The sequence below is a fragment of the Tenrec ecaudatus genome, chromosome 15, assembly GCF_050624435.1.
Source record: "Tenrec ecaudatus isolate mTenEca1 chromosome 15, mTenEca1.hap1, whole genome shotgun sequence".
Taxonomy (NCBI): Eukaryota; Metazoa; Chordata; class Mammalia; order Afrosoricida; family Tenrecidae; genus Tenrec; species Tenrec ecaudatus.
The window spans coordinates 65,943,680-65,957,499 of NC_134544.1; positions in this window are offsets into that span (position 1 = coordinate 65,943,680).

A 13,820-nucleotide genomic window follows, 5' to 3' on the forward strand; every position below is an offset into this window, starting at 1 on the left:
ACTCTTTAAAGTGTTGAGAAGTTAGGAGGTTACTTTGAGGATTACGGTATGTTTCACCCATCCCTGGTATTTGCCATTGCCTCACACGCATGTGAAAGTTGGGCATTGAAGAAAGAAGACTGGGGAAGATTATGGAAAGTCTCATGGACTACCAAAAAAAAAAAAAAAGAAGAAGAAGAAGAAGAAGAAGCAAAGCTGTCATGGAAGAAGCACAGCCAGAATGGTCCATGAGATGATGGGACACTTCGTTAGCGTAGTTTGGACATGTTATCTGGAGAAGGACATCATGTATTGTAAAATAGAGGGGCTACAAAAAGATGACATTTCTTGACAACGGACATTGACACAGTTGCTGCACCAATAGATTCAAACAGAGGCACAATTGTGAGGATGGTGCAGAACTGGGCAATATTTTGCTCGATGTGTTGAGCATGGGGTCACTATGGACCAAAGCTGATTGGATGGCTCTTAACAATACAGCTATTATTCCCATTCACCTGTCATTGTTGTACTGTAGTGGCTTGTGTGTGGTTATGATACTGGAAGCTATAACACTGATATTTCAAATTCCAGCAGGGTCACAGGTGGCGACTGGGTTTCAGTGGAGGTTCAAGACTAAGAACAAAATAGCAAGAAAGAACAGGCTGTCCACTTCTGAAGCATTAGACACCAAAAATGATACAAGGAGCAGCAGAACATTTCTGAAACAGGGCCAGGAGACGGGTCCCTCAGGTTGGAAGGCATCCATAATAGGATGAGGAAGACTAAGGATTAGAGTTGACCTTAATGCAGAGTCGAACTTAATAGTGTGGATGAAGTAAAGCTTTGGGGACCTTAATTTGCTGATAGAGTATGACTCAACATGAGGAAATAGCTACAAATATCCATTAATAATTGGAATGTGGAATGTACAAAGCATGAGTGCAGGAAAACTAAAATTCATCAAAAGTGAAATTGAGTACATATGACTGATATCACAGGCATTATTGAGCTGAAATAGATCATTATTGGCCATGTTGAATCCAACAGTCATATTATTTACTGTGCTTGGAATGATAAATTCAAGTAGAATGTCATTACAGTATTCCCAAAAAGAAGATTTCAAGATCAATCTTAAAGATCAATGCTTATGTGACAGGATAATATCAATATATTGCCAGTTAATCAACTTATTCAAATTTACACACCAACCACTAAAGATAATGTCTAGGAAATTGAAGAATTATGTCGACTTTCAGTATGGAATCGACCAAGCATGCAATCAAGATACATTGATAATTACTGGCTATTTGAATGCAAAAGTTGGAAATAAAAGTCAGGAGCAATAGGTGGAAAATATGGCTTTGGTGATAGACGCATGGCTGGATATCATATGATAGAATTTGCAAGACCAAATACTTCTTCATTGTGAATTCATTCAACAACGTAAATGGTAACTATATACATAGACCTTGCCAGATGGGATATACAAGAATAAAATGGACTACATCTGTGGGAAGAGATGACAGAGCAGCTGAAATGAGGGCGGGGCTGATGGTGGAACAGATAACTAATTGCTCACACCTAAGTTCAGGTGGAAGTTGGACAAAATGAAATAAGCCCAGGAAGAGCAACATGTGACCATGGATCTATCCCACGTGAATCCACAGATCTTCTGAAGAACATATTTGCTGCATTGAACACGAATGAATGAAGACCAGAGGAGTTGTGGGATGACATCAAAGCGTCAGACAGGAAGAAAGCAGAAGGTAATCACAAAGCCGGGACAAGCTTTTGAGTTTACATTAATGGTGGTGGAATACTTTGAAAAATTATATCAGTAATAGTGATACAACAAGAATAGGATAATCAATGGCACTGAATTATACATGTAGAAGCTATTGAATTGGAGAATGTCTTTTAAAAATATCATTTTCCCTCCCCCGAAAAGAATTTGTTTCAAAGGATGACATTGATTCTGTGGCTCCGGGAGATGGACATATCTGATCAGAGCACACGGGAGCAGATGAAGGGGCAGGAGGAGAGAGTGGAACACAGCCTGGCCCACCAGGCCGTGAGGATGATGTTCCTGAGTAGAGCAGCCAGTCCACAGAGAGAACAACATGGCTGGCCCTACTATGAGACATGATGCCCCTCAGTGACTAAGGGCAATACAGGGGACAGCACCGGAGACACAGTGTGGGAATTGCACCTGACCTGATCCCACCACACTGAGGCAAAGCACTGGGGGAGTGCAGTGGAACAGCAAGGGAATGGAGTGGCAAGGTCCCCAGGGAATGCTGAAAGTGGACTTTGGGGCCAGGGCGTGGTGCCCCAACAGACTGGACTGGAAAACACTCCTAAGGGCCAGCAAATGATCCTTGAACGAACTACAAGCCTTTCTTTTGTGAAGTGTTTTGTTTTGTTCTTTGTCAGTGGTTTGTTTTTGTTGTTTTATTGTCTGGTTGTATACTGTTGCTTGGGTTTCCTCTGTCTTGTTTTCGTGCATGTTAGTGTCTCCACAGGTCTGTCTGAATAGGACAGGCTGGATGAACTATCTGGAGGAAAAACAATAGGACAGACAGTTCCGGGGGGACAGACAGTTCCGGGTGGGGAGGGGGAGGAGGGTAAGGAAGTGGTGTTAATAAACACAGGGACAAGGGAACAACATGGGACCCAAAATGGTAGTGAGGGGGGAGTGGCAGGCCTGATGGGGAACGATCAAGGGTAAGGTTGCATAGAGAAGAGGTATAGCTGTAGCCCAGGTGGGGACGGAGCATGGTGGTGGGGCAGGAGGAAAGTCAAGGGAGATGGAGGAAGGAGCTGGGAGTCAAGGGGCATTTATGGAGGTCTAGACAAAGACATGTACATGCAAACATATATATGAGGATGGGGAAATAGATCTAAGTGTCTACATTTATAGGTTTAATATTAAGGTGGTGGAAGGACCTTGGGCCTCTACTCAAGCACTCCCTCAATGCATGAATACTTTCGTTTATGAAATTGGTACTCTATGATGCTCACTCTCCCGACACAACTGCTGAAGCCAAAGTGGGTGAACAAGTAAATGTGGTGAAGAAAGCTGATGGTGCCCGGCTATCAAAAGAGATAGTGACTGGGGTCTTAAAGGCTTGAAGATAAACAAGTGGCCATCTAGCTCAGAAGCAAAAAAGCCCACATGGAAGAACACACCAGCCTGTGTGAGCGAGTGATCCCAAAGGGATCAGTTATCAGGCATCAAAGATAGTATCGCTGAAGACAAATGGGTGCATAAGCAAATGTGGTGAAGAAAGCTGATGGTGCCCGGCTATCAAAAGAGATAGTGTCTGGGGTCTTAAAGGCTTGAAGATAAACAAGCGGCCATCTAGCTCAGAAGCAAAAAAGCCCACATGGAAGAAGCACACCAGCCAGTGTGATCACGAGGTTCCCAAGGGACCAGGTATAAGGCATCATGCAAAAAAAAAAAGAATATGTGTATGTGTGTGTGTATATCTATATCTATCTATATCTATATCTACATCTACATCTACATCTATATCTATATCTATATCTATCTATATATATATATATACCATATTGAATGAAGGGGGAAGTGCAGAGTGGAGACCCAAGGCCCAAGTGTCGGCCACTGGAGATCCCCTCATAGAGGGGTTTAGGAGAGGAGATGGGTCAGTCAGGGTGCGAGGTAGTACCAATGAAGAGCACAGCTTTCCCCCAGATCCTGGATGCTTCCTCCCCCCAACTACCATGATCCGAATTCTACCTTGCAGGGCTGGATAGGGTAGAGGTTGTACACTGGTACATATGAGGGCTAGAGGCACAGGGAATCCAGGGCGATGCTGGGAGAGTGTAGGGTGAGTGGGTTGGAAAGGGGGAACTGATTACAGGGATCCACAAGTGACCTCCTCCCTGGGAGAGGGACGGCAGAGAAAGGGGGGAAGGGAGACTCCGGATAGAGCAAGATATGACAAAATAACGATGTATAAATTACAAAGGGCACATGAGGGAGGGGGGAGCGGGGAGGGAGGGGGAAAAAAAAGAGGACCTGATGCAAAGGGCTTAAGTGGAGAGCAAATGCTTTGAGAATGATTGGGGCGGGGAATGTATGGATGTGCTTTATACAATTGATGTATGTATATGTATGGATTGTGATAAGAGTTGTATGAGTCCCTAATAAAATGTAAAAAAAGAAAAGGAAAAAAAAAGAAAGAAAAGAAAATGATTAGGGCAAAGAATGTACAGATGTGCTTTATACAATTGATGTATGTATATGTATGGACTGTGATAAGAGTTGTATGAGCCCCTAATAAAACGTTTAAAACAACAACAAAAATATATCATTTTATTGGGGGCTCATACAACTCTTATCACAATCCATGCATACGTCAATTATATGTCATGCACATTTGTACATTTGTTGCCCTCATCGTTCTCAAAACATTTACTTTCTACTTAAGCCCTTGGTATCAGCTCCTCATTTTCCCCCTCCCTCTCTACTCCCCCCTCCCTCATGAAACCTTGATACTTTATAAATTATTATTATTTTGTCATATCTTACACTGTCTGATGTCTCCCTTCCCCCACTTTTCTGTTGTCTGTCCCCCAGGGAGGAGGTTATATGTAGATCCTGGTAATCAGTTCCCCCTTTGTACCCCACCCTCCCTCTACCCTCAGGTATCGCCACTCTCAGCACTGGTCCTGGAGGGATCATCTGTCCTGGATTTCCTGTGTTTCCGGTTCCTGTCTGTACCCATGTACATCCTCTGGTCTAGCCAGATTTGTAAGGTAGGATTGCGGTCATGATAGTGGGGGAGTGAGGGGGAGGAAGCATTTAGGAACTAGAGGAAAGTTGTATGTTTCATCATTAGTACACTGCACTCTGACTGGGTCATCTCCTCCCTGTGACCCTTCTGTAAGGGGATGTCCGGTTGTGTACAGATGGGCTTTGGGTCTCCACTTTGCACTTCCCCTCATTCTCAATGATATGATATTTTATTCTTTGATGCCTAATACCTGATTCTATCAACACCTCATGATCACACAGGCTGGTGTGATTCATCCACGTGGTCTTTGTTGCTCCTCAGCTAGATGGCTGCTTGTTTACCTTCAAGCCTTTAAGACCCCAGATGCTAGGCCTTTTGATAGCAAGGCACCATCAGCTTTCTTCACCACATTTTTTATGCACCTACTTTGTCTTCAGAGACCATGTCAGGAAGGTGTGCATCATAGAATGCCAATTTAATAGAATAAAGTATTCTCGTATTGGGGAAATACTTTAGTGAAGATCCAATAGCCATCTGCTGCCTTAATACTAAACCTATAAATATATGCTTGTAGATCTATTTCCCCATAAATAAATATATTTACATATGTATGTGCCTGTATTTAGGCCTCTGTAAATGCCCTTTGCCTCCTAGTTCTTTCCTCTATTTTCTTATACTTTCTTCTTGTCCCACTATCATGCTCAGTCTTCATTTGTTTCAGTAATTTCTCTCAGCTACATTGCCCTTGATCAATCCCTAGCTGGCCTCTCACACCCTCCTTGACACTGATTTTGGATCACTTGTTTTCCCTTGTCCCTGGGTTGGTCAACACCACCTCCTGTCCCCACCTCTGCCTCTCCCCTGTCACCCCGGAACCACTGTTCCTGTTGTTTTCTCCTCCCGAGTGTTCATCTGGCATATCTTATCTAGATAGATATGCAGAGATATTAACATGCACAAAAAACAAGATATAGCAAAACAGAGCGACAAAATAAAACAAAATGATGACAACAACAACAAAAAAACAATGACAAAAAATAAAGAAAGAAATAGTAAAAAAATAATTAAAAAAAGAAAAACCTGTAAATAGTTCAAGGTCTGTTTATTGTCCTCTAGGAGTGTCCTGAATTGGAGAATGTTTTCTTGCTTATATTTTTTGCGACAATTAAACAAATTACATTACAACAATGAGTACAAGGGGTAAAATGTTCTAGAATTGTTTGTGGTAATGCTGTACAACACTTCTTGAAACAATGGAATCACTGGATTGTATAACATGTGGATGACGTACCAATAAAACTATTTTAAAAATTAAAAGCATAAATCTCAAAAGCCCAAAATCCACTTTCAGGGTTCCCACATGGATTAAGCCCATGGCGGATCTTCTCTGACCACAGTCCGAGGCTGGGAAAAGCCTTGTTATCAGACAGAGAACACTGTAGTGTTGATTATGGCAGACATCGGTAAGTGAAAATGGATTATTTGATCTCCCTTTGACTAATTTTAATGTTTTCATTTTTAATATTTTCTGCTTTCTCTCTGACGTTTTTTCTGTTTCTAGTCATTGTTGTTGGGTATTTTTCTTTGTTTGCTTGCGATGCATGCATCTGCGTTGTTTTTTGTATCATTTACTGTTTGTAAAATCCAGGTGGATAGATCTCTAGAGACAGTAACTGGGGGAATAGTGACTAAGGGCTTGGCAGGGGAGGATGGGGAAATGAGGAGCAAGCAACAATGAGGATGAAAAGAAAATGTTCTCAAGTTAATTTGGTGATGATGGCACAAATCTTAATATGACTGAAGGTTAAATTGTATGATATGTGATGTATACACCAATAAAACTATTTTTTAAAAGAAAAGAAAAGGTAGGAAATTGGGAGAAAGGACCAAAACAGATGTCAGAAGAAACTCTGAAACTTGCTGTTGAACATAAAATAGCTTAAACAAATGGAAACAATGATTTTTTTTTAAAAAAAGAGTTGAAAAGAAAAAGTCAGGAGCGAGAGCAAAGATGGAAATGGACATCAGAAGAGACTCTGAACTTGCTCTTGCTTGTAGAGTGACTAAAGCGAATAGAAGAAATGATGAAGTGATAGCAGTAAATAGAAGCAATGATGAACAGAAAATTTTGAAGGGTAACTCTAGAAAACACAAGATTATAATAAGATGTGTAAAGACCTTGGGTTAGAAAATTACAAGGGAAAAACATGTTCAGCATATCTCAAGCTGAAATAACAACATCATAATGAATAAAAAAGGACTAAAGTATTGAAGGATTTCAAGGAATCTATGGGCAAAATGCTGAATGATGCAGAAAGCATCAAAAGAAAATGGAAGGAATATTCCAAATCACTGTACGAAAAAAAAGGTCAACCTTTAGTTACTTTAAAAGGTAGCATATAATTACTCAATGATAGCATTTAAAGAGGAAATTGAACTTGTGCTGAAGGTATTAATGAAAAATAAGGCTTTGGGAATTGGAAGAATGTCAAGTGACGTATTTCAACAAATTGATGAGGTGCTGGAAGCACTCACTAGTCTATGCGAAGGCATTAGGAAGGCAGCTACCTGACCAACCTACTGGAAGAGATCCATATTTGTGTGCATTCCAAAGAAAGTTGACCTAATGGAATGTGGAAACTCTTGAACAAAATAATATCACATGCAAGTGAAAACTGTCTAAAGGCAAATTTAAAAATGTTTGCAGTAGTACATTGGGAGAGAGCTGCCAGGAATTCGGGTTGGATCCAAAAGAGGACATGCCACAAGGGATGGATCTTGGCTGGCACCTGAAAACAACAGAAAGGTGTTTATTTGTGGCTTATTGACTATCCAGAGGGTTTAGATTGTGTGGATCATAATGCTCTATAGACAATATGGATAAGGGGGATTTCAGAACACTTCATTGTGCTCATACAGAACTTGTACATGAATCAAGAGACAGTCGTTAGAAAAGAACCAGGAAATATTGTGTGGTTTCCACTCAGGAAAGGTGTGCATCAGGTTTGTATCAGCTCACCATTTTTATTCCGTCTGTAAGGGGCTCTGGTGGCACAGTGGCTACAAGTTGGACTGCTAACCACAAGGTCACCAGTTCAAAAGCACCAGGGACTCCTCAAGAAAAACACAGTATGTGGTTTTCACTCCTGTAAAGAATTACAGTCTTGGAAACTTAGCAACCCTAGTCTACCCTATGGGGCCACTTTAAGTTGGCATCGACTCGATGGCAGTGAGTTTGGATTGGGGATCCAATCTGTATGTTGAACCCATAATCAGAGAAACCGGACTAAGGAAGAATGCAGAATCAGGATCAGAGGAAGGCTTATTAGTAACCTGTGATATGTAGACGACACAACCTTGCTTGCAGAAAGTGAGGAGGACTTGAAGCACTTGCTGATGAAAATTAAGGATTGCAAAGTTCAGTACGGATTAAAATTAACTGTAAAGAGAATGAAATCTCCTCTAGTGGATAACATTATGATACACAGGATTTATGTTATTTGGATCCATAGTCAATGCTCACTGAAGCAACAGTCAAGAAATCAAATGATATGTTGCATCGGGCATATCTACTGTAAAAAATACAAACCTTTTAATTTAAATCATTTTATTAGGGGCTCATATAACTCATAACAATCCATACACCGATCAATTGTGTAAAGCACATTTGTACATTCATTGCCCTCATCCTCAAAACATTTGCTTTCCACCTAAGTCCCTGGCATCAGCTCCTCATTTTCTCCCCTCCCTCCCTGCTCCCTCCTCCCTCATGAACCCTTGATAATTTATAAATTATTATTTTGTCATATCTTGCCCTGTCCGACGTCTTCCTTCACCCACTTTTCTGTTGTCCATCCCCCAGGAAGGAGGTCACATGTAGATCCTTGTAATTGGTTCTCTCTTTCCAACCCACTCTCCCTCCACCCTTACGGTATCGCCACTTACACCACTGGTCCTGAAGGGATCATCCGTCCTGGATTCCCTGTGTTTCCAGTTCGTATCTGTACCAGTGTACATCCTCTGTTCTAGCCAGCTTTGTAAGGTAGAATTGGGATCATGATAGGGGGGTGGGGGTGGGGGTGAGGGGAGAAGGAAGCATTTAGGAACTAGAGGAAAGTTGTATTTTTCATCGTTGCTACATCACACCCTGACTGGCTCGTCTCCTCCCTGAGACCCGTATTCCAACGCAAAGATGTTACTTTGAGGACTTAGGTACACCTGAGTCAAGCGATGTTATTTTCAGTCACCTAATACACATATGAGAGCTAGACAAGGAATAAGGGAGATCACAGAAGAACCAGTGCCTTTGGGTTATGGTTCTGGAGAAGAATTTTCAAAGTGCTGTGGTCCATTGGAAGAGCGAACAAAGCTGTACTGGAGGAGGTATAGCCACGCTGATCCTTAGGAGAGGGGATGGCAAGACTGTCTCACATACTTTGGACAGGGTAGCAGAAGAGACCAATCCCAGGAAAAGAACATCCTGCGTGGTAAAGTACGGGTTCACTGGGAAAAAGAGAGATAGACCCTCCAGGTAATGGGTTAACACAATGGCTGCAACAACGGGCTCAAATCTAAAAAAATTGTGAGGACGGGACAGGACCCAGCAGCTCTTCATTCTTGACAGCACCCAACAACAACAGCTGCAAAACTATCTGAGGAATTCTGCTGGCAGTGGTTAAAGCACTCAATTGTGAACCCAGAAGTTGGCTGTTCAAACTCATCAGCTGCTCTGAGGGGGAAATATAGGACAACTTGCTTTGATAAAAATGTACAACCTTATAGATGCTAGGGTGAAGTTCTCTTCTGTCCTTTAGGGTCAGAGTGGAATTTTAGTTCACAGCAGGGGGTTGGGTGGGTTTGTAAAGCCAGTATCATCATCATCCTTTATTACCATCACACAGAGATGCCAATTGTAGGAGTGGCCTTCCATATTCCTGATGATATTTTGGCAGTGGGCCTGCAAGGGAAGCTGGGGAGTGCTCCCCAGTGCTGGAAGCATCAGCTTTAAACTCAAGGAAACCACTTACTTTCAGGTTATCTCTTTGACCTTAACTTTCTGAAACTTCAAGAAATTGTCTTCTCTATTTAAAATCTCCTCTTTCCCCCATTCCTCTCAAGGATGATGATTTATCATAATTTAAAGCAAGAATGGCTCCATATTCTAAATTTGACTCAGTGCTAAAATAAGGGACAGGACTGGAAAACAGGTTTTGGGAATACAGAAATTTTGCAAAATATAATTGTGCCCATGCCTGTACCAACTGAATAAATCTGTTTCTTTGCCTCTGTGAGTCAATTAAAAAGTTTTCCCTTTATATAACCATGTAGTATACAACCTAGATTTCTAATTCCATCAAAGCTTACTTTACCCATATTTGAGACATTGAATATTCTTAGATTAGTTATAATGACTATGGTGATGATGATGATGACATTGATAGTAACACTTTGACTGAGGCCACATAGACAACAACTGACTTAGGCAAGATTTGAACTTAGACTTTCTTGTAGTGTGAAGGTCTCTGCTCTTCTCACTCTATCATACTACCCTATGACGCAAAATAATGCAGACCGATCATACTAACATTGCATCTTGTTCTTAGGCCTTTGCTTGTTGTTAGGTGTCATTGAGCCAGTTCCAACTCAAATTGACCCTATGCACAAAAGACCAAAGCCATCCTGCACCGTTCTGTACATGGTTCTTATGTTTGAGCCCATTATTGCAGCCACTGCGCCAATTCATATTTTTGGGGATCTTCCTCTTCTTTGCTGCCCGTCCGCCAAGCATGATATCCAGCTCCAGGGACCAGTATTTCCTCATAATATGTTCAAAGTAAGCGAGATGAAGTCTCCCCAGCCTCGCTTCTAAGGAGCATTCTGACTGTACTTCTTCCAAGACAGATATGTTTATTCTTTTGTCAGTCCACAGTACTTTCAATATTCTAGCCAACACCGTAGTTCAATTGCATCAATTCTTCTTCCCCCTTCCTTATTCAGTGTTGAACGTTCACCTGCATATGAGGGGATTGGAAATACCACGCCTTGAGTCAGGCACACTTTAGTCTTCAAAGTAAACATCCTGGATTTTCAAGGACGTCTTGTGAAGCAGATGTGTCCAATGGAATGGTCGTTTGATCTCTTGACTGTTGCTTTCATGAACCTTGGTTGTGGATCCGAAGAAGATTAAATCCTTGACAACATCAATCTTTTATCATAATGTTACCCATTGGTCCAGTTGTGAGGATTTTGGTCTTTTTTATATTGAGTTGGAATCTATATTGAAGGTTCCAATCCTTGATCTTCATCAGCAAGTCCTCCTCACTTTCAACAAGCCAGGCTATTTCATCTACATATCACAGGTTCTCAAAAACTTTGGTCCAATGCAAATGCCGCATTCTTCTTTATATGATCCATTTAAAATTTTTCTTATTCATTGCCATGGTAGTTTCAAGAAAGGTCTTATTGAATATGTCCTTGCTAATAGTAAATAAAACACTTGTCAGGCTGATAAAAAAGAATATGAATTGTGTCTTGATTGGATTGCTTTTGTTGTTTAAGGCACTCTAATGAAACCAAGACAAGTATATTACTAGAACATGTATATAGATGTCCACTGACTGACCAAAGAATCAGGTTTAAATAAGCTTTGCTTTGAATAATTCCATATATGACTGTTTCTAAAGATATTGTCTCTGTTGGTAGCTTATCTTTTTTGCCTGGAGGTAGGTAGTTTACTGTGCCAACCTGGCCAATAAACACATCTGGGATTAATTGAAGGGCAGAGAGATAAATGGCTCGCGAGCCTCACCTTTCTAATCTCTGTTGTGTCAGTGTTGACACCTGCCCTCTACCACCACAGGGACCAATCAGCCCCATTGTGGGCAAATGTCGGAGTTCACTTAGGGCAGTTCCCACTGTTATCCTTGGTACACTGTAGAGGAAGGCATCCAAAAGTTTAGGGAAATTGGTATGTTGGAATGGATCTATCAGGATATTCCCACAGACCCAAAAAGGGGGTGTCCTGAGGCCATACCCTTTACCACAACCGTAAGTAACAAATTTGTGAAGTGGGCCCTAGCATCTCTTAAGACTCCTGTAATTGCTATTTCATGTACACCTAGATGCTTACATGTTCACTGACTTGGCTTTCCTCCTGCAGTTAGCATCATAGCGTGTGTTTTGTTTTATACCCATGCTAAGAAAGGTAACCCAACAGAATGCTCAATATCAACATATAACAATACCATTGATATCACATGCAAATGAAATTTTTCTGACAATCAGACAGTAACGGTTGGAACAGTACATTGACATGGAGCTGTCAGAGGTTCAGGCCAGATTCAGAGGAGGACCTGGAACAAAGGATCTCATTGCTGATGTCTGATGGATCTTGGCTGAAAGCACAGAGCACCAGAAAGATGTTTATTTGTGTTTAGTTTGCGATGGAAAAGTATTTGAATTTGTGGATCATAAACTTTATACAGCCTTGAGAAGAATGGGAATTCCAGAACGGCTCATGTAGAACTGGTACATGAATTAAGAGGCAGTTGGGATACAGAACAAGGGAATACCGCATGGTTTTAAATCAGGTAAGGTGTGCTTCAGGGTTGTATTCTTTAAAAAAAAATCACTTTATTGGGGACTCATGCAACTCTTATCACAATCCACACATACATCAGTTTTGTAAAGCACATTTGTACATTCATTGCCCTCATCATTCTCAAAACATTTGCTTTCTACTTAAACCCTTGGTATCAGCTCCTAATTTTCTCCCCTCCTTCCCCACTCCCCCTTTCCTCATGAACCCTTGATAATTTATAAATTATTATTTTGTCATGTCTTATACTGTCTGATGTCTCCCTTCACCCACTTTTCTGTTGTCTATCCCCCAGGGAGGAAGTTATATGTAGATCCTTGTAATTGGTTCCCCCTTTCCACACCACTCTCCCTCCACCCTCTCGGTACCACCACTCTCACCACTGGTCCTGAAGGGATCATCCTCCCTGGATTCCCTGTGTTTCCAGTTCCTATCTGTATCAGTGTACATCCTCTGGTCTAGCCAGATTTGTAAGGTAGAATTCGGATCATGATAGGAAAGTTGTACGTTTCATCGTCGCTACACTGCACCCTGATTGGCTGTCACTTCCCCCTAACCCTTCTGTAAGGGTATGTCAGGTTGCCTACAGATGGGTCTTGCTTGGGTCCCCAATCTGTACTCCCCCTCATTCACAATTATTTTATTTTTTGTTCTTTGATGCCTGATACCTGATCCTTTCGACACCTCATGATCACACGGGCTGGTGTGCTTCTTCCATGTGGGCTTTGTGCTTCTGAACTAGATGGCAGCTTGCTTATCTTCAAGCCTTTAAGACCCCAGACACTATATCTTTTAGTAGTTGGGCCACATCAGCTTTCTTCACCACTTTTGCTTATGCACCTGCTTTGTCTTCAGGGATCGTATCGGGAGGACAGGGTTGTATTCTTTAACCATACTTATTCAATCTTTTTTTCTGAGCAAATAATCTGAGAAGCCAGATTATATGAAGAAGAATGTGGAATCAGGATTTGAGGAAGGCTTATTAACCAACTGTGAAATCCAAATGACACAATTTTGCTTAATGAAAGTGAGGAGGAAAGCACATGCTGATGCAGCCTTTAGCATGGATTACAACTCAGTACAAAAAAATCAAATCTTCACAATCAGGAGATAACATCATGGGCAACAGAGAAAAGATAGAAGTTGTCAAGGACTTGTCTTGCGTGGATCCACAATCAATGCCAATAGAAATAGCCATCAAGACATCAAATGATGTGTTGCGTTAGGTAAATGTGCTGCACAAGACTTCTTTAAAGTATGGAAAACAAGGATGTTACTTTAAGGGCTAAGGTGTGTCTGCTCTCCAGCCATGGTATTTTCATTTGCCTCATATACCTTTGAAATATGGACACTGAATAAAGACTGAAGAGGAATCGATGCATTTGAAGTGGGCTGGAAAAGAATATTGACCATAATAGGAGTTACTGAAAGGACAAACAAATCTGTCTTGGTAGAAGTACTGCCAGGCTGCTCTCTAGAGG